The sequence below is a fragment of the Lepidochelys kempii genome, chromosome 5, assembly GCF_965140265.1.
Source record: "Lepidochelys kempii isolate rLepKem1 chromosome 5, rLepKem1.hap2, whole genome shotgun sequence".
NCBI classification, from domain to species: domain Eukaryota; kingdom Metazoa; phylum Chordata; order Testudines; family Cheloniidae; genus Lepidochelys; species Lepidochelys kempii.
Window position 1 is genome coordinate 76,224,302 of NC_133260.1, and position 21,262 is coordinate 76,245,563.

A 21,262-nucleotide genomic window follows, 5' to 3' on the forward strand; every position below is an offset into this window, starting at 1 on the left:
ATAGTCTAGCACTCTGATACGATGATGATGATGCGTGGTGGTGAAACTGATATAACAAAATATTTTGGACAAAACTTTTTAAGTTTAACATCTTTGGAATTCATTGTCATAAAAATATAATTGTCTATGTGCTATTGTGAGATTGCATGTAGTTTCTCTGAGGAGGGGATGTGCTAATCTAATTCTTCCTGTTATCAGCCCTTTGAAGCTCTGTCCTGGGGAGGGACCCATTTTCTAGCCAATTACATATTCACCGTCCTGAAAGGTTCAATATGGAGACCCTAGAGACCAGCAGACAAAGCAAGGACATTGGGAATAAATAACACCAGGTTACATTGACTCCTGGCTTTTGTTCTGATTCAGCAAAGGGACAAGACTTCCAGTCCAGGGAGGACCCCAATACTTAGGGAAGGGTTGGAGGGACTGACACCAACCACAGCTCTTGTGGAGACTGAGGGGAAGGAGAGGCAGTGCTGGGTGGTGGTTTTTAATATATTTTCTCTGTAGTGCTTTTACCTTTAAAAATAAACTATAAAGCACTGTGTGGTAATTTATAATGGGTGATTAGACTGTTACTAGTCTTTGAAGAGAAAGCAAGCTGTCTTGCTGCACATAACACAAGGCAGGCAACTGTTCAGCCTAGAAATACTCGGATCAGGAGGGAGAGGCACACAGGTCTCCACCCAGAAAGGCAACAGCTAGAGAGTCAGAAGCCTGAGAGTTGTGCCTTTACTGAACCACTGAGGGGAAATACAATGTAGTTTCCCTGAATTGTGACATGCTGTATAAAAACCTAAGGCAGATTTTGTCTGTATGATCTGTTACCTTACCTGCATTCCTAAAAACTGTCATGCTGATGTTTATAGGCTGTCTTGTCAGAGGGGGGCCAATGTTTTGTTTTTCCTGTAGGTAGATCAGTGCAATGTTGCCTCATCATGGAGGAAATTTAAATTTGGGAGTGACTTGTATTTCAGCTCCTTGTGCTCCTGGATTCCAGGCATATAACAGGGGTAATACACAATAATTGGTTTTCCAAGGAACTGGGTGAGTGAGAGGGTGGAGGAGAGAGAACAGTCTTACTGGCTCCAGTACATGCTGGGATGGGCACAGCAGAAACTGCTACAGAGCAAAAGAAACTGGGAGTTATAGTACATGTGGGTGTGGCAGTGGGGTAAATAACCTCCAGGGTTAAAGGTCCTAACCTCCAAAAAAGGGTTAGAAACTCAGTCTGTCTTCACTAGAAACGCTGCAACTGCACTGCTGTAATGCTTCAGCATAGACCGTCACAACAGTGATGGGAGGGGTTCTCCCATCCCTGTAGTTAATCTGCATTGCCAAGAGGTGGTAGGTGGTCAACAGAAGAATTTCTCTGTCAGTCTAGCACTGTCTACACTGGGGGTTGGCTCAGCTTAACTGCATTGCTCAGGTGTGTAGATTTTTCACACTGCTGAGCAAAGTAGCTTGGTTGACCAAACTTTTTAGTGTAGACCTGACTTCAGATATGAAAAGCTGTGATCTGTAACTTCAGACGCTATGAATTGGGTACTGTATGCACATATAGAACTGATTTTGTTCTATCTCAATAGAAATGCACAGATTTTATAGTAAAAATGGTAGACATCCATTTGCAAATATTGAAGTATATCTGTTAGATTACCAACAGAAGGACTTTTTCTATAAGCAAACATGCATGTATGTAAAAGCAAAGTCCTTGTTCTCCATTTCTCACTGTTGCAGAATTAATTTGCTAATCCAAGATTTTGGTTTCCTCTGGACTTGTTGTTTTTCCTCCCTTCATCCTCCTTTTTAATACAAAATTCTTAAAGGTACATTGTGTAATAGGATATTTTTCCTAATTAATCCACTTTCCATTTACTTCAGTCATCGTGCGTCTGCTCTAGCAGTTATATAGAGACCAGATACAGTTAACTTCCTTTTTTAAAAGTTACTAAATTATATATTCACCACTTTGAACTAATGCTGACCTATTTTACAGTAATGAGTATACAAACACTGTTTAAATGCAAAATTATTTATCATTTCTTTGTTTAGTGAATACTAATGTAACAATGCTGGAGATGGCCCACCTTAATTATGCACATTGTAGGGAGAATGGTCACTTTGGATGAGCTATTACCAGCAGGATAGTGAGTTTGTGTGTGTGGTTTTTGGGAGGGGGGTGAGGGGGTGAGAGAACCTGGATTTGTGCAGGAAATGGCCCAACTTAATTATCATGCACATTGTGTAAAGAGTTGTCACTTTGGATGGGCTATCACCAGCGGGAGAGTGAATTTGTGTGGGGGGGTGGAGGGTGAGAGGGCCTGGATTTGTGCTGGAAATGGCCCACCTGATGATCACTTTAGATAAGCTATTACCAGCAGGACAGTGGGGTGGGAGGAGGTATTGTTTCATATTCTCTGTGTATAAATAAAGTCTGCTGCAGTTTCCACGGCATGCATCCGATGAAGTGAGCTGTAGCTCACGAAAGCTCATGCTCAAATAAATTGGTTAGTCTCTAAGGTGCCACAAGTACTCCTTTTCTTTTTTGCGAATACAGACTAACACGGCTGTTACTCTGAAACTAATGTAACAGAGTCCCTTGGTAGCAAAAGTATGATGACTTATTGCAGCCTGATCTTGGCAAGTAAAATCAGAAGGAAAAACAGAGATTTTATGCTAGTGACTCTTTGCATGTGCAGGTGTGTGCACAAGCACAGAGTTGAAATATATTTTTTCCAAGGCCTTGTAGAACATAAAACTTGAGACTCTGTGCTTGTTAAGGAGCACAAGGGTTAGGAAACTTTTATACAGCAAATCAATAATCTTGGCTGCATGTTTTTCAATATTTGTACAGTCTGTAATATCTGCCTGTCCATTGGCCGCTCAAGAGGGAGGTTGATTACCAGTTTGCATTTGTATGGTAAAGTCTTCTAATTTGGCGAGAAAGATCCTGTTACCTGCTTTCTGAGCTGCTCCTATCTAGGAACCTCCTGATTTGGACCTCAGTTCAAGAAAACACTTAAACACGTGTCCAATTTTCAATGGGATTTAAGCACATTAAATACTTTGCTGCATTAGGGCCAGAGAGAGCAGAGGAGATACTCTAGGCTGCGTTGCTGTCACCTGTGTCACACTAGCTAGTATCTCAATGGTTAAGAGTCCTCCAGGCCTCTAATCAAAGAGCTATCCTGAAGGGCTAACACGAGAGATGTATTCTGGAACAAAGTCCAACAACTTCTCCATGGCCTTTGGAGCTATGACTAAAGCACCATAGTGTGACACTTTAGCCATTTTCCCCCTCACCACAGGTGCCTGTGACCTGCAATCAGAACAGAGCCAGGGTCTCGTCAGCCAGGGAGCAAGGCAACCAGCTAGGGCCAGCAGCTCAAACAGAGCATACCTTCTTGCTGATAACAAGAAGCACTGAGATCCCTCTCCCCGTCTGGGGCAAGCAGCAGCCATTACCAGTGGCAAGCAGTCCAGCCCCAGTCCTCCATCAGTTCAGGACAAGGAGCAACTAGGGTCAGTGTCTTACGAAGCTGTTAGATTTACTTGGACATAGATGTGGGGAGATGCCAGAGGTATCTAACAGCAGAACAATTCTTGTATTCCTAAAACTTGTTCCACCCTTTGCATTTTTTTTATGTTCTAGTAATTCAGGACATCGATATTCTTTGAATGTATAAATTATGCTACTTTGTTTACATGAAATCTCATTCCCCATTCATTTACTAAATATTTTGCCAAAACAAATGTTCCAAAAATGAGAAACTGCAGAAACATTTCAGCTGTTTGATTCAGTTGGTGTCTCATCATCTGCATATCATTCCAGTTTGGCATAAGAAACCTCTAGATTGAGATTTTATCTACTGAATCAGACATTGCTATTTGTGATAAAATAAATACTTAATAGGGAGGAATGCAGGGCACCTCCTTTCACCCCACCCTATTTCCCAGGAGAAAACAAGAATGATATTTCTTAATACATTCTCTAAGAAATCATTCAGTTGATAGAATTCTGGTGTGTGTGTGTGGGGGGGGATCTCCAAATTCTAGGAGCAGGCAAAGAACTATTAAAAAATGAATGCAAGTTTTCTCTGCCAAAAGTGGACCCATCTGTGCTTTTATTTTTAATTATTCTTTAATTCCCATGCACTCAACTCTTCCTTCTGAGGACTCATTAGATTAAAACAATGGAAGCTGCTATGCATGAAGATTTTGAATTGGCTTCCTATCAATTAGGCTATTTGACTTTTCTATCATTTTGCTCATTAGTTTGTACTACAGTATTATAGAAGAGACTTCAGAAATGTAATTCAATGCCAACATTTTCTAAACCACCAAGAAATGAAGTCTTTCACTAGTTCAGATTTTTCTAAAAGTTACTGATGCATCTCAAGTTTCTGCTAATTTTTTGCTAATTGCATGGCGTAAACTGTTTCTAGAGTAGCCATCTAGCTAAGATCGTGGACTGCTGTCCTTCCTTCTAGACAACGCTATTTTGCTTGCCCATATAAGGGCAAATGTCTCTTTGAGGGGAAGAGATGAGGTGGGTCCACCTTGTATTTAGCTGTGACACTGAATACGTTTCCTAGAAAAATAACTGCTTAATTAAGAAGTTTAACACAACTGCCTAAGGATAAGAGCTGGCCTATTTAGTAAATTGTACCCAGCTAGTTCCGACTGGCTTGGCAAATACTCCTTACCAAAGCTTTACTCAGCAGGGTAATAAGTAACCACACTTAGCTATTGAAACACATGTAGCGGCCCTGTTCACCCAGTTACCTCCTTTAGCTCCAATCTCCTTAGGGTTTTGATGGACAGGCCTGGGTTTTTCTGGATCCCACATCCTGTCACTATAACCAGGGCAGCTCGGAAGGAAAGTTCTAACCACAAGGTAATCCCTGCTTCCTTGCCAGATAGTTGGAGACTCCCAAGAAAGAACATACTCTGTTGACTATATTGAGTTTAATAAACTGAAAGTAAATAGAACAGGGTAAAACACTATTCTCAAGTTCACTGGTGCCGATACTGACAATACCCATGAATTTCCCTAGCTTGTGTAACCTGATGCAGCAAGAGTAAAATTTAGTGCCACATTGGTATGTGGACTTTGTAGGGGCCCTCAATGACCTGTGACAACAATATCTTCTGTAGCAGAAAAGCAGCTTGGCTGACTGAGTTCAGTACAGCCCAAAAGACACTAATTTGGGATAAAATGGTAAATCCCACTATAGATTTGAGAGGCAGGAGGTAATAAAATCCCCTACCCTTACCTCCTACCTTGAGGACACAGTTCAGGGAATAGGGGATCTCCCAAATAATTTCCCTGACTATCTAACTAAAGGATGCTGCACTCTCAACTCCACAGATGATCTTCAGGTTAAGAGGTTAATCTGGACTCCTCAGCAACTTCAGGAGGACTCACCATCACAGTTGGCAGGGATGCTCTTCATGCAGGAATCAGACTGCTTCTGTTCCACAAAGGGATGCAGGTGCAAATTATAATAACTCTACTAAACTCAATTCTGATCTCCTACCCTAGTGCTCAGATACATTTTCAGAAGGCAGGCAGCCCAGAACTATCAGGAAGAGCAGTACTTGCCACGTTGTACAGAGTTTATCTAGAGAGCAGGAGCACTAACCGCCTGAGTGGGTAGGGAATTTTCCCCCAAAATTTCTATACACTGGGAGTTACTTCTAACAGGGAAAGGACCAACCTGAGGGATCTTGCTTCCAGTCCTCAGGGAAAACCCGGCATGCAGGCCTGGGACTCATCAGCTTACCACCCAGCAAGTCCTTCCCTTTACAGTGACTGGCTCTGGACTACTCCAAAATGGCTTCTCCTCTCTCACAGTGCTCCTAGGCATGGGCATCTCATTGAGGACCTTCCTACTGGACAGGCTACCTTTTCTTCCCAGGCTTTTACTTGTCAATTATTTGCCTCTACCCTCCTCCTTTCTCTCAGACACTGCTCCTCCTTTGAGCAGGTGTGCTGCGGGCCAGCCAGGCATGCTACTATCCTCCTCTGACTGACAGACTCCTATTGCTCAAAAATGTCTCTCCTGTCTCCCTTTTGGTTGCCTAGCAGACTGATTCTGCTCTTGACCCCCCCTTCCTCCAAGACAAAGTGTGCCTCTCTCCGAGATCCAAGCACACAGAGCTTCAGGAACCAAGTAAGCTCCTTGGGGGTTACGCACAGATTAAGCATATTATTTCAGAAAACTCTAATAGGCATCTCAGTGACCCTGAGGGAATTATCAACTTCTCAGAGCTGGTTGACTCATTTTGTTTGTCACATAGGACTTGCTCCTCCCCATTTCTCGGAAACTGTTTCATTAAACAACCAATAATAAACCCTCACAGATTTAGCCTGTCATGATACTTTCTTATGCGCGAAAATCTGGTTAACACTTTTGCTCTCATATCTGTAGTCCATGGGTCCTCTATAGTAGTAGGTTTTTTCCTCCAATAACACATTTTCATTTGTAGCTTGGGAAAAGATTGAAACTTTCAATTGGATATTGTCACTCAACAGACTCCTCGGTCTGTTAAATGCCTAGCCTCTGATTAACATGAATTTTTACTCACACAGCCCTATAGCAGTTGGAACACCATAACCCAGGACCAATTTCTGCCCTGCTCTGGTGACCTTCACTCTAGAAGAGAACCCTGCTTTCCCACTGGGAAGGCCTCCCAGTACTATAGCCCTCCTGTGTTTCCTGTTGAACATTTAAGTGCATGAGCAATTGCTTAGTAAGGGTAAATAAGTAGTCATTGACATAGAAGTCAGCATAAGAAAGGAAACAAGCTGCAAAACTAAATATTTGAAAATTGACTTCAATTTTAAATGACTAAGATATTATTGGTGGCAGTTGAAAGAAATTTTTTTGGCCTTTTTTTACTTGACTGTATTAAGTATTTATGATCAGCTCTCAAGCTTGCTTTCTTCATTCATTCATTAATTCTCCTGCCCTTGAAGCGTAGAGTACTCCCTTCGGATCACCCATTTGCAGAGAGCATGGTATCCTGCCAGTGTTGTTGCCTGCTCTATGTGAAGGCTGATGCAGACAAAGTTGGAAGCCATGACATCCTTCTAGGATGTGCAAAGTAATCTACAAGGCCGCCTTTCCTTTCTTTCTTACAAGGCTAATTTAAAAACAAATCCTGGCTTTAAGAGTTTTTCTTCCCACTGGCCCGGTTTCTCTGGGTGTGGGTATTGATTGAACTGTCAGTGGGATAAACAACCCAGAAAGAAGGGAGGGAGGGTGTGTGTGTGTGTGTGTGTGAAGGCAGAGCACGTACCAAGGCTGGGCCCTTCCTCCTCCATGTGCTCTCCACCTTTCATTGGACAACGGGGGTGGAGGAGAGTGGCATGCTAATTGGACCTGCACTTCTCCCGCCACTGCACCCCCCCCCGCCCCCAATTTAAACCTCTTCCTGTCATCTGGGGAAGTTTTTGTTTCCTTTGCTAACTTCCACCTCCTCCCCCTCTCTGTAAGTCATAGGATTGGAGCTGAGTTTTTAGGATGCTGCAGGTCTGTCCAAGTGCCTGTTTTGTGATCAGGAAGTATTTTTTCCCAGTGGGCTGAATTGGCAGAGGAGCACTAAGTTTTTTCTCACTAGCACTGGGAACTGGCTCTTTCAAGGTTTTGTATGACTGTTCTTTGTCACTGGAATAGGATGGGCCCATCTGGTTTATCTGTTGAAGCTGAGGATGAGTTAAATAACTTCAGTCTGCTGCAGTGCTTTACAAATTAGTGACAATGCCCAGAGTTCTTGTCTTGGACATAAATTTAACTCAACGGATGGACTTTTTTCTGATGCTAATTAAATATACCAGTTGTCAAATACGCAAGTCTTCAAACTTGCCAAAAAAAATTATCAGTTTTTTATCCAAGTTTGGTCTGTGCTGTCAGAAGCCATACCTTTCAGCTAAATTTTGTTTCTTAATGAGAAAAAAACCCTCTTAATTTCAGGATCATTTCAGTTTTTTCAGATTTTTTCTGTTGTACCTAAAGTTCTTCATCAGTGTATTTTTTGGTACAACCGCTGATAGCAATATCACCCTTAAACTTTGTATTGTTTATTTCTGTCGGTCCTTAGCCACTCTGCGGATGTGCCAAACCTCTGCAGCATAATCCAAGCACAATCAAACTGACTGCTGAAACAGGCCATTTTCGTTTGCTGCTTTCAGTAACTTGGGGGGCGGGGGAGGGGTTGTTATAAAATACTGCCATCTCATCCTTTCTGCCAAGTTGTTAGGAGTACAGTTATTTAAGAGCTCAGAGGTGACTACTGTTTGGAGTACGAATATTTGAAGGGCTGAGGTAAATTAGAAAAATACTGCTTTAGTAGTGTCATTAAAAATGGAACCAACTAGTTCAAGGCAGTTTAATTCCTTCCTTTAAAGCCTCCTCAGGGATACACTGGACTCTCAACCAATTTTGAAGTGTTATCTCATCAGAACAAACTCATTAGCTGATCAGCACCCTGATGGCATGGCACTTAATTAGCAACTCTCATAGTTGATCAACCAGTTTTACTACAATACACTTTCACTACACTGGTGGCAGTTGTGCTGCCATCTAGGTATCTATTCCAGAGGTTCCAGCATAACTACCTGAAGTAGTGGCTTATGGGAGGTCTTTAAAGGCCTTCTGATAGTGGAGTGAATTGTGGGAGAATATGTCAAACACCTGTCCCTGGGAACCTGTACCATTTTGGGGTCCTTTTCTTAAAATGAAAGCCAAGATGAATGTCCAGAATCTGTCTCCTTGCTTGGCAAAAGAATTTGCTGGAACTTTTGAAAAGCAGTTGCATGGTGACTGCAGTGAGGCTCTGGAGAGAGTTCCAGTGGTAACTCTGATGATCCAGAGAATGAAACGAGCAGTTGAAATTTTTTTTTGTTGCAAAGTAATTCTCCCCCACTCTTGAAGAAGCTGACTTTTTGTATAGAACTTGGGGTATTTGCTTGGCACAGCAGTTTTCTGTTAAAAACAAACAAACAAAAAACGAGACCATGATTAACAGAACTGTGAAATTTGCAGTGTCTCACTAACTAAGACTTCCAGGTCTCCCTGAGATGTTGACTCATGGTCTTTTTTTTTTTTTTTTTTTAAATATTCTAGGGTCTTCACAAACAATAAAAAGACATTCAGTACCAATATCTGAAGTCTTACAGAAACTTTGTAATTGCTGTTATAATACGTATGTTTTTTGCAGTATTGTTATAGCCATGTTGGTCCCAGGATATTAGAGAGACAAGATGGGTGAGGTAATATGTTTTATTAGGCCAACTTCTCAGCTTGTGACTTTCACCAAGAGAAATCTGTCCAACAAAAGATATGTTCACCCACCGTTTCTCTCTATTATAATACATACATCTGTATAATTTAAGGCATGGTTAATGAGAAGAAGATATTTAGGAATTGAGGATGTTTGGGTAGGTAGATGTTAGGCCCAGATCTTGCAAAGCACTTAAGCACATGTAGAGCATGTGTAATTTTAAATATGTGAGTTGTCCCACTAACTTAAAGGGGACTACTTGTGTGCTCAAAATTATACATGTGTTCAAGGGGTTTGCCAGGCTGAGATTTCACTGATTGTGTTGCATAAATCAGTGTCCTATAAAATGTACTTAAAATGTGAACAGACTTGTGTGTGTGTTTTGTTTTATTTCCCCCATGGTGGCAGCTTTCCTAAAAGGAACATAAAATTGATGGCAATTTTTTGTGGTATCCTGAATGAACCTTATTGGATTAAGTTTTTAATATTTTAGGAGCCCACTGTAAATTCAAATGTTTATGTACGTGGGATTGTGTGGAATTGTTTTCTCTTTATTGCTTTTACCTTAAGAATAAAATATGATTGCTCAGAAAGTGCTGTGTGATAACTTATAGAATTACACTGTTAACCCTCTCTAAGGAGAGAAACGAAGCTTGTCTGCTTAGGCAGTATGTCTCTTGCTGGGAATAACACAGTGAAAAAGTTACTGAAATATCAATAGATAATGAGATTTTGTGGTGTTGACAATAAATATCTTAGAGTGAAATGAGAAAACATGCATGCCTGGTGTTCAGGAAAATGCTGTCTGCAGAATATACTGGAAGAACTGTTCAGGAATACATAATGCTTTATGTAAAGGCTGTCATAACTTTAGTGAAATCAGCATGACTTTGATTTATCTGCCATTTACATACTGGCTTTGAAAGCTATAGTCAGATATAGGCAGCTTTACTTTACAGACTGTGATCTTTATAAAAGATTTTTCCAAAATTCTGGATTTATGATTTTTTGTATTTATGCTTGATCCTTCTTGCTTCTATTAACCTTTGGGATTGTACTCTTTCCTGGCACCTTCACCTTCCCCTTTAATATATAGAAAAAATTCACACAGCCAAATGAAATTCTATTATGGGATGGCTTAAACTGACACTTTGTGGATGAAACTAAATCCTAACTAATTCTGTACCCAGGTATTGCACCTGATATGGTCTTTAACAGGATTCTCTGAATTGTGAGTGACCTTCAAATACCATGTTCATCCTAAAAAGAAAACCTTAGAGACTAACCAATTTATTTGAGCATAAGCTTTTGTGAGCTACAGCTCACTTCATCGGATGCATACTGTGGAAAGTATAGAAGATCTTTTTATACACACAAAGCATGAAAAAGTGGGTGTTTTCCACTACAAAAGGTTTTCTCTTCCCCCGCCCCACTCTCCTGCTGGTAATAGCTTATCTAAAGCGATCACTCTCCTTACAATGTGTATGATGATCAAGTTGGGCCATTTCCAGCACAAATCCAGGGTTTAACAAGAACGTCTGGGGATGGGGGGGTAGGAAAAAACAAGGGGAAATAGGTTACCTTGCATAATGACTTAGCCACTCCCAGTCTCTATTCAAGCCTAAGTTAATTGTATCCAATTTGCAAATGAATTCCAATTCAACAGTCTCTTGCTGGAGTCTGGTTTTGAAGTTGTTTTTTTGTAATATCGCAACTTTCATGTCTGTAATCGCGTGACCAGAGAGATTGAAGTGTTCTCCGACTGGTTTCTGAATGTTATAATTCTTGACATCTGATTTGTGTCCATTTATTCTTTTACGTGGAGACTGTCCAGTTTGACCAATGTACATGGCAGGGGGGCATTGCTGGCACATGATGGCATATATCACATTGGTGGATGTGCAGGTGAACAAGCCTCTGATAGTGTGGCTGATGTTATTAGGCCCTGTGATGGTGTCCCCTGAATAGGTGGGCACAGTTGGCAACGGGCTTTGTTGCAAGGATAGGTTCCTGGGTTAGTGGTTCTGTTGTGTGGTATGTGGTTGCTGGTGAGTATTTGCTTCAGGTTGCGGGGCTGTCTGTAGGCAAAGACTGGCCTGTCTCCCAAGATTTGTGAGAGTGTTGGGTCATCCTTCAGGATAGGTTGTAGATCCTTAATAATGCATTGGAGGGGTTTTAGTTGGGGGCTGAAGGTGACGGCTAGTGGCGTTCTGTTATTTTCTTTGTTAGGTCTGTCCTGTAATAGGTGACTTCTGGGAACTCTTCTGGCTCTATCAATCTGTTTCTTCACTTCCACAGGTGGGTATTGTAGTTGTAAGAATGCTTGATAGAGATCTTATAGGTGTTTGTCTCTGTCTGAGGGGTTGGAGCAAATGCGGTTGTATCGCAGAGCTTGGCTATAGACGATGGATCGTGTGGTGTGGTCAGGGTGAAAGCTGGAGGCATGCAGGTAGGAATAGCGGTCAGTAGGTTTCCGGTATAGGGTGGTGTTTATGTGACCATCGTTTATTAGCACTGTAGTGTCCAGGAAGTGGATCTCTTGTGTGGACTGGTTCAGGCTGAGGTTGATGGTGGGATGGAAATTGTTGAAATCATGGTGGAATTCCTCAAGGGCTTCTCTTCCATGGGTCCAGATGATGAAGATGTCATCAATGTAGCGCAAGTAGAGGAGGGGCATTAGGGGACGAGAGCTGAGGAAGCGTTGTTCTAAGTCAGCCATAAAAATGTTGGCATACTGTGGGGCCATGCGGGTACCCATAGCAGTGCCACTGATTTGAAGGTATACATTGTCCCCAAATGTAAAATAGTTATGGGTAAGGACAAAGTCACAAAGTTCAGCCACCAGGTTAGTCGTGACATTATCGGGGATAGTGTTCCTGACAGCTTGTAGTCCATCTTTGTGTGGAATGTTGGTGTAGAGGGCTTCTACATCCATAATGGCCAGGATGGTGTTATCAGGAAGATCTCCGATGGATTGTAGTTTCCTCAGGAAGTCAGTGGTGTCTCGAAGGTAGCTGGGAGTGCTGGTAGCGTAGGGCCTGAGGAGGGAGTCTACATAGCCAGACAATCCTGCTGTCAGGGTGCCAATGCCTGAGATGATGGGGCGCCCAGGATTTCCAGGTTTATGGATCTTGGGTAGTAGATAGAATATCCCAGGTCGGGGTTCCAGGGGTGTGTCTGTGCGGATTTGATCCTGTCAGTAAGAATGTTTCAGCCTTGACTCAGTATTTCCTGGCTTTTCTCAGTTTCTGAACCTCTGATCTGTTGATATGTCTGCATAATGTGTGTGTTTTCTTATTCTGTATGTAGCTACGGGTGTTACTTCTTGCATGATCCATACTTCTGCTATGTGTATATCGTGACCATGTACAATATAACTGTTACACGTCCCAACCATTCCGAATCTTTAAGTAAGGCCTAAAATATATATTTTTGCAACTTATTTTGGAGGAACATGCAGAATCTAGTGACAAGTAGCACTTCAGAGTGCTTGCATCCGATGAAGTGAGCTGTAGCTCACGAAAGCTTATGCTCAAATAAATTTGTTAGTCTCTAAGGTGCCACAAGTACTCCTTTTCTTTTTTAATTCAGAGTGAGACAGTGAATTGCTGCGTTAAGGACTGGTGCTGTGTCAGCTGCCAGGAAAGTAATAGCAATGCACTTCAGACCAAATTACCACCTAGTACCATGGCTATTCTGACATCAAAGTAACAACTGAACCATACAACTTCATATTTAAGAAATATTTACCATTCCATTTAGTTTGAGCAAAACTTTCATGGGAGAAGCACACTTCATTATCAACAAATTGCTGCGGAGATGATCAGATATTTATGAACAGTTTCTATGTTTACCCAAGTTAATCTCATTGGAATAATTTAAAGGGCATAGCAGATGTTCAGCTGTATTAATTCTCTAAAACCAGTTCACATTGTATTTGGACTGTTCCCAAACTCAAAAATTGATGAAGGGGGTGGTGGGACGGGAGGGAAGGAATGTATCCCTATGTTGTTAAAAAGACTAACTAGAGGGTAGAAACAAAGATTTGCTACACATTAAGATGGCTGCTTAAGAAGAAAGGTAGACTAGAAATTCTAACCCAAATACATAATAACCAGGGCCCCAGTTGTCTCCTTGCTGACAGTGTGTGCTCAGGGAAGTGATATCAGAGGAAGTGTTAGCTCTGTGGCAACAACAACCTTTTCCCAATTCCATAGAAGGTGCTCTGTGGGGTTTGAACTTTTCATATTAGTGTGGTCAGGGCCAAGCAGATGCCCACTGTCCATAAATCTTCCCCCCGGAAACTCAGGGGGTTTACCTATTTAAGATATTGGGGACCTGTTGTCTGTCTTGTACAGGCTATTCCCTTCAGTGTCAAAAAGACTTCCTTTGAAGCACCAATTAACATGGGTGCCAGAAAATAGCATGGCAGTGCCTGGTTTGCAGAAGGCCTCCAATCTGGGGATTGAACCCACTACCCATTCTATGGGATGGGGCAACCCCACCACTTGTCCAGACAGTATGATTTCACAGAAACTTAAGAGTTAAAACTCCTTTTTCTGCTCACATGGGGAAAAACCTAATTAAAGGAGAATATAACCCTCAAACTATGAGCACGTTCCCATTCTCTCACATGTGACTAGACTTGCACAATGTTTTGCGCACATCACTCTGGAGTTATCTGCGATCAATGTAGCCAAGAACCCCTGGCTTTTTTATCTTAGCTACCAAAAATTTAATTGTTCATGTTGTTAATTTATCACTGTTAAAAAGTAAGTAGTCAAATTTTTAAAGGAGTAAAAAGAATTGTAACTAACTTCATACATAAACAAAAATAGAACTTAAGTTTTTTTATAAGCAGGTATGTATTTAGGCAAATAACATCTGATTTTTATCAAGCTGTTGTGATTTCACAACTAGCATTATTGATTATGGAGTGGGGGGTACTTGTGACAGAAGCACTTACTAGATCTATGTTAGACAGATAATTATATAATCTTCCGTGACCTGGTTTTAGAACTAACTTGGTTAGCATGGACTTGTGAATAGCTGTGCTACAGGTTATAAGGGTAGACTGGAACAGTGGTCATTGGGCTAAAATGCTGAACGTATTCAGTGAATGTCAACCTTTAAATTCCACCAAAGTCAAGGTTCAAAAGCAAAACTTTGCTCTGAAAATTTTGTTTGGCTTCCACAACTAAACTAAAGGTCATTGGATAATTTTATTACCTGTATGCATATATGCATTTTAAAAATAGAAATGCATATACCATTTTGTTGGGACATGCCAGGTGTTGAAAAACACTCACATTTGCTGATGAGCCTTGTCGGCACTGGTGGCCCAGTCTGACCACCATGAATACTAGTTTTTGATTTTTCAGAGGCATTACTCTGTACCTTTTGTACAGTCGCCAGCCTTGCTTTGAGGAGGGGTTCTTGGCTACTTTGATCACAGATAACTTCAGAGCAGGCAGGTTATTCTTTATTTATTCATTCAATGCTGAAAGTGTACTCCGCTCCATACAGAACATAGAGGAGACATGGTTTTGTTTGGTTTCTCTTAGTTAGTTTCTAAGTAATTTGGGGATAGGGTTGTCTCATTTAAGTTTTGTGAAGTAAATATGCACCACACAACACTGCATTTTCAGCACTATATAAATGATTTAAATATGTATCTATATCAATAATCAGAATTTTACTATAAATAGGCAATACAATTCTGTCACACAGTACTTGTTATCAAAAAGATAGTTTTAATGTAAAATGGGATTTTTTTTTCACTTGAAAAAAGTATTACAACAAAATCTAGGTTACATGGGGAATGCATAGTTACTTTCAGATGACAGTATACTTACTTCGTTGGTCAAATAGGCTTATGTTGTGCTTTCAAAATAGGCTGTCAAGGATCTATCAGTATTTTTTAAAGATAAATATATGCTAAAGAGGGTGAAGAGAAGTGCAGGCACAATTCTTTGTTGTGGTGTGTTGTCAAGGCTGAATCCCCACTTTGTCACTCCGAGTGCAGAAAGTGGGGGCCCGCAAGGATTCTAAAAATTAATACTTGCCACTCCAGGCTTGTCTTAAACTCCCAAGGTTGCAGCTTCTCTCTGACCTTGGCTTGGTAAACACTACCACCACCCAAATGCAAAAAACCCCTTTGGACCCACGAAGGAGCACTTGGGAATTCCCCCCGTGGGGTACGCTCAAGCCCTTTCACACCCTCTCCCCTCCCCCCGGGAAGAGCTGAGAAAGGAAACAAACGAAATTAGCTGTTGCTACCAACTAGTCAAACAGCATATGCACAAATCTCTTAGGACACCAAAAATCCAATTCTGTTCTTAAAAAAAGTAAATTTTATTTAAAAACAAAAAGAAAATACATCTGGAACTTAGGTGTTTGCTAGATTTTAAAAGAGCAATTCCAAAAATCAAGCAACCAAAATAGCTTTTTTGGTTCAGCTTAAAGGTTACAAGCAAACAAAAGCATCTGGGGTTAGCACAGAGGAGTCCACAAGCCAATAAGAAATAAAAGAAATAACCCTAATTGCGTCTTTTTAAACATTCCCTAATTTTACTTATATATCTGAGGCTTCAAATAAGTAGGTTTGAGGTATGCATTGATAATTTATAATCATACCTGGCTTAAGCTGCTTACAGCATTGCTGCTCTGCTTCCTCACTGCAGCCCAGAGAACAACAGACAAAGGGAAAGTTTCTTTCCCAATTTTAAAAAGTTCTACTTTCCCATTGGCTCTTTTGGTCAGGTGCCCACTCCTTTTCTTTTACCTGTGGGCTTGTTAACCCTTTACAGGTAAAGCAAGCAGGGAATAGACCAAGAGGGATTTTACAGCTAACTGGCTGGCTGGATGTCCATTAAAGGGAGCTACTCCCCCCCCGCCCCGCTTTCATATATCACACGTGTGTTTTCACTTGCTTAAACATGGATGGTTGATGCCCAAATCGTTTTTTAAAGAACATATTAGAATTGTGCACACTTTCTTTTGAAAAGTCCATGTGGTTGATGCACGCATTTAAAAAAAAAAAAAAGGTTTATGAGCCAGAGTTCAGTCTGACAGCTCAAACGGGATGGAGGATATGAGGGAAGCAGGGAGCCTGCTTATTTTCTAATCTCTGCAGCGTACTTTGAGCATGAAAAGGCTCCTGAGCCACTCCCAATGTAAACTTCAATATAGAGCTTAGGGGTTCTGCTACCTGGCCCTCTAATTTAGAAGTCCCTTAATTTTCTGAAGTCCATGTGAACTAATCATTGTGGTTTTTTGCCCCCCTTTTTTGGGAGGGGGAGAGTGCTTTTGACCCCAAGGCAGGGACTCTGCAGAGCGACTAAGAACGTCAATAAACCTTAATACTAAAGTGATTTGTGAAACCAGATGCTAGGGACTGTCCAGGCTTAATGTTCCCTTGTGATTTCAGGGTATGTCTACACTGCAATTAAAAACCTACAGCAGGTCCGAGTCAGCTGACTCAGGATTGTGGGGCTCAGGCTAAGAGGCTGTTTAATTGCAGTGTAGACATTTGGGCTCAGGCTGGAGCCCAGGCTCCACATGACCCTACCAGAAGGGAGGATTCCAGAGTCTGGGCTCCAGCTGGAGCCTGAGTGTCTAACCTGCAGTTAAACAGCCCCTTAGCTTGAGCCCCATGAGTTCAAGTAAGATGACCTGGGCCAGCCTCACTTCTTTAAATTGCAGTGTAGACATACCCTCCGAGGCTATGTAGGGTTGCTCTTTACCCAGCTCCAATCAGTTGCAATTTATCTGCTGCGCTTAGGAATGCTGCTGTGCCATACCACTACTGAGTATGATTCACGGTGTACAAGTACCTACCTGGGAAGATGATTTCTGATAGTCTAAGGCCAAAGGCATATCAAGATCTAATTGCTGGAAGCTGAAACTAGACAAATTCAAACTAGAAATCAGATGCAGTTTATAACGCTGAGGGTTATAAACCACTGGGACAACGGACCTAGAGATGTGGTGGGTTCTCTAGCACTACAAATATTTAAATCAAGATTGAATCTTCTTCTAAAAAATATGTTCTAGCTCAACCAAAAATTATGGGCTTGATGCAGGAATAATTTGCTGATATTCTATTGCATTTGCTGGGGACTAGATGATCATAATGGTCATTTCTGGCCTTAATCTATTAATCTTAGCTCTCTTTAGCTTTAAGAGCCGCAACAAGGGGCGATCAGCGGGTTATCTCAAGTGCCTATATACAAATGCACAAAGCCTTGGAAACAAGCAGGGAGAACTGGAGGACCTGGCAAAGTCAGGGAATTACAATGTGATTGGAATAATGGAGACTTGGTGGGATAACTCGCATGACTGGAGTACTGTCATAGATGGGTATAAACTGTTCAGGAAGGACAGGGAGGCCAGAAAAGGTGGGGGAGTTGCACTGTATGTAAGGGAGCAGTATGACTGCTCAGAGCTAAAGTATGAAACTGCAGAAAAACCTGAGAGTCTCTGGATTAAGTTTAGAAGCCTGAGCAACAAGGGTGATGTCATGGTGGGAGTCTGCTATAGACCACCGGACCAGGGGTCTGAGGTGGATGAGGCTTTCTTCCAGCAAGTGGCAGAAGCTACTAGATCGCACGCCCTGGTTCTCATGGGCAACTTCAGTCATCCTGATATCTGCTGAGAGAGCAATACAGCAGTGCACAGACAATCCAGGAAGTTTTTGGAAACTGTAGGGGACAATTTCCTGGTGCAAGTGCTGGAGGAACCAACTAGGGGCGGAGCTCTTCTTGACCTGCTGCTCACAAACGGGGAAGAATTAGTAGGGGAAGCAAAAGTGGATGGGAACCTGGGAGGCAGTGACCATGAGATGGTCGAGTTCAGGTTCCTGACACAAGGAAGAAAGGAAAGTGGCAGAATACGGACCCTGGACTTCAGAAAAGCAGACTTTGACTCCCTCAGGGAACTGATGGGCAAGATCCCCTGGGAGAATAACATGAGGGGGAAAGGAGTCCAGGAGAGCTGGCTGTATTTTAAAGAATCCTTATTGAGGTTACAGGGACAAACCAGCCCAATGTGTAGAAAGAATAGTAAATATGGCAGGCGACCAGCTTGGCTTAACAGTGAAATCCTTGCTGATCTTAAACACAAAAAAGAGGCTTACAAGAAGTGGAAGATTGGACAAATGACCAGGGATGAGTATATAAATATTGCTCGGGCACGTAGGAATGGAATCAGGAAGGATAAATCACACCTGGAGTTGCAGCTAGCGAGGGATGTTAAGAGTAACAAGAAGGGTTTCTTCAGGTATGTTGGCAATAAGAAGAAAGCCAAGGAAAGTGTTGGCCCCTTACTAAATGAGGGAGGCAACCTAGTGACCGAGGATGTGGAAAAAGATAATGTACTCAATGCTTTTTTTGCCTCTGTCTTCACGAACAAGGTCAGCTCCCAGACTACTGCACTGGGCAGCACAGCATGGGGAGGAGGTGACCAGCCCTCTGTGAAGGAAGAAGTGGTTCGGGACTATTTAGAAAAACTGGACGTGCACAAGTCCATGGGGCCGGACGAGTTGCATCCGAGAGTGCTAAAGGAATTGACGGATGTGATTGCAGAGCCATTGGCCATTATCTTTGAAAACTCATGGCGATCGGGGAAGTCCTGGAAGATTGGAAAAAGGCTAATGTAGTGTCCATCTTCAAAAAAGGGAAGAAGGATGATCCTGGGAACTATAGGCCAGTCAGCCTCACCTCAGTCCCTGGAAAAATCATGGACCATGTCCTCAAGGAATCAATTCTGAAGCACTTAGACGAGAGGAAAGTGATCAGGAACAGTCAGCATGGATTCACCAAGGGCAAGTCATGCCTGACTAATCTAATTGCCTTCCATGATGAGATAACTGGTTCTGTGGATGAAGGGAAAGCAGTGGACTTTAGCAGTGTTATTCCTCAACTTTAGCAAAGCTTTTGACACGGTCTCCCACAGTATTCTTGTCAGCAAATTAAAGAAGTATGGGCTGGATGGATGCACTACAAGGTGGGTAGAAAGTTGGCTAGATTGTCGGGCTCAACGGGTAGTGATCAATGGCTCCATGTCTAGTTGGCAGCCGGTATCTAGCGGAGTGCCCCAAGGGTCAGTCCTGGGCCGGTTTTGTTCAATATCTTCATAAATGATCTGGAGGATGGTGTGGATTGCACCCTCAGCAAGTTTGTGGATGACACTAAACTGGGAGGAGTGGTAGATACGCTGGAGGGTAGGGATAGGATACAGAGGGACCTAGACAAATTGGAGGATTGGGCCAAAAGAAATCTGATGAGGTTCAACATGGACAAGTGCAGAGTCCTGCACTTAGGACGGAAGAATCCAATGCACCGCTGCAGACTAGGGACCGAATAGCTAGGCAGCAGTTCTGCGGAAAGGGACCTAGGGGTGACAGTGGACGAGAAGCTGGATACGAGTCAACAGTGTGCCCTTGTTGCCAAGAAGGCCAATGGCATTTTGGGATGTATAAGTAGGGGCATTGCCAGCAGATCGAGGGACGTGATCGTTCCCCTCTATTCGACGTTGGTGAGGCCTCATCTGGAGTACTGTGTCCAGTTTTGGGCCCCACACTACAAGAAGGATGTGGATAAATTGGAAAGAGTCCAGCGAAGGGCAACAAAAATGATTAGGGGACTGGAACACATGAGTTATGAGGAGAGGCTGAGGGAACTGGGATTGTTTAGTCTACGGAAGTGAAGAATGAGGGGGGATTTGATAGCTGCTTTTAACTACCTGAAAGGTGGATCCAAAGAGGATGGATCTAGACTATTCTCAGTGATAGCAGATGACAGGACAAGGAGTAATGGTCTCAAGTTGCAGTGGGGGAGGTTTAGGTTGTATACTAGGAAAAACTTTTTCACTAGGAGGGTGGTAAAACACTGGAATGCATTACCTAGGGAGGTGGTGGAGGAAGAATCCCCTTCCTTAGAAGTTTTTAAGGTCAGGCTTGACAAAGCCCTGGCTGGGATGATTTAGTTGGGATTGGTCCTGCTCTAGGCAGGGGGTTGGACTAGATGGCCTCCAGAGGTCCCTTCCAACTCTGTTATTCTATGAACAGGTCAGTCTCTGTGGGCTATTTTGTTATGTGCATTGGTCTATGTAGCTCCTAAACCCTGCAGTAAATTTAAAGCTGTACACAGAGGAAACGAAGGAGATGGCAACAAATCACTGATCCTATGAAGTGTTAAAGTTCTGGAGGACATCTTTGAGATAAGCAGACCATGCACACTGTATGAATGCACATTTGGTTGGCTAACCGGATTTAAAATACTCTGTGGAGCTTTAGATGGAGGGTTTCTTCTCTCCCAGCTCCTCCTCATCTTCAGATGGGCCCATGGAGTTTAGGAACCCCAGAGGATCCATGCCTTGTCACCACAGTTTTGAAGTTCAGTTGAAGCTAGGGAGGTAAGGACACAATGGAGCTCCTAAACTCAGCAGGTTAGCTGTAGGAGAGGAAGTAGATTCGCTTTGGAAGGCCAGGAACCCTCTCTAGTGTGCATAAACATATCAGGCTGGACCAGTGAGGCATGATAGCTTGTAAATTGCACAGGACAATTAAAGGAGATGGGGCTGTTGGAACCAGGAAACCCTGCTGAGCACTTTGAAGCCTATGTTATAGGCAGCTAACCACAGTCATAAAATGTCCTTCCAAAAGACTCCTCCTTCCCTGTTTTGTTTCAAAAGCAAAGAAGATCTGAAGACACATTTTAAAGTGGGAAAACTTAAATTATTTTAATTTTTGAAAACAAAAGTTGGAAAGCTAAAAAATATTAAGATAAAACTTTAAAAGCAGGTTGTTCAGAGTATGGAAATACGCAATTCACCCATATCCACTTATCAGTTTCTAATTTAATTTTACCTTTCATACACTTACACTATAGGCCCCCAAAGTGCTAAAAACAGAGGCACTCTTTCAATAAACAGGTTGTTGGACAAGGTGCAAGGTAAATACTATTTCTGTATA

The 21,262-nt window shown here is 42.2% G+C and overlaps 1 protein-coding gene and 1 long non-coding RNA gene across 3 annotated transcripts in view; one reads left to right on the forward strand and one right to left on the reverse strand.

The window, feature by feature from the left end:
- The window catches only part of TNFAIP8 (TNF alpha induced protein 8), a 107,227-nt gene that overhangs the window by 20,637 nt on the left and 65,328 nt on the right, over positions 1-21,262 (forward strand). Inside the window, exon 2 of one of the 2 annotated variants that reach the window (XM_073344799.1) lies at positions 5,372-5,495. The exons of the other annotated variant lie outside the window; for it this stretch is intronic. The gene's annotated coding sequence lies outside the window, so the exon portion shown is untranslated. The remainder of the gene's footprint in view (positions 1-5,371; positions 5,496-21,262) is intronic. 2 annotated transcript variants of the gene reach the window in all.
- The window catches only part of LOC140911543 (uncharacterized), a 115,720-nt gene continuing 101,959 nt past the window's right edge, over positions 7,502-21,262 (reverse strand). The window contains exon 4 of the long non-coding RNA XR_012159041.1: positions 7,502-8,990. This is a non-coding gene — a long non-coding RNA (uncharacterized lncRNA). The remainder of the gene's footprint in view (positions 8,991-21,262) is intronic.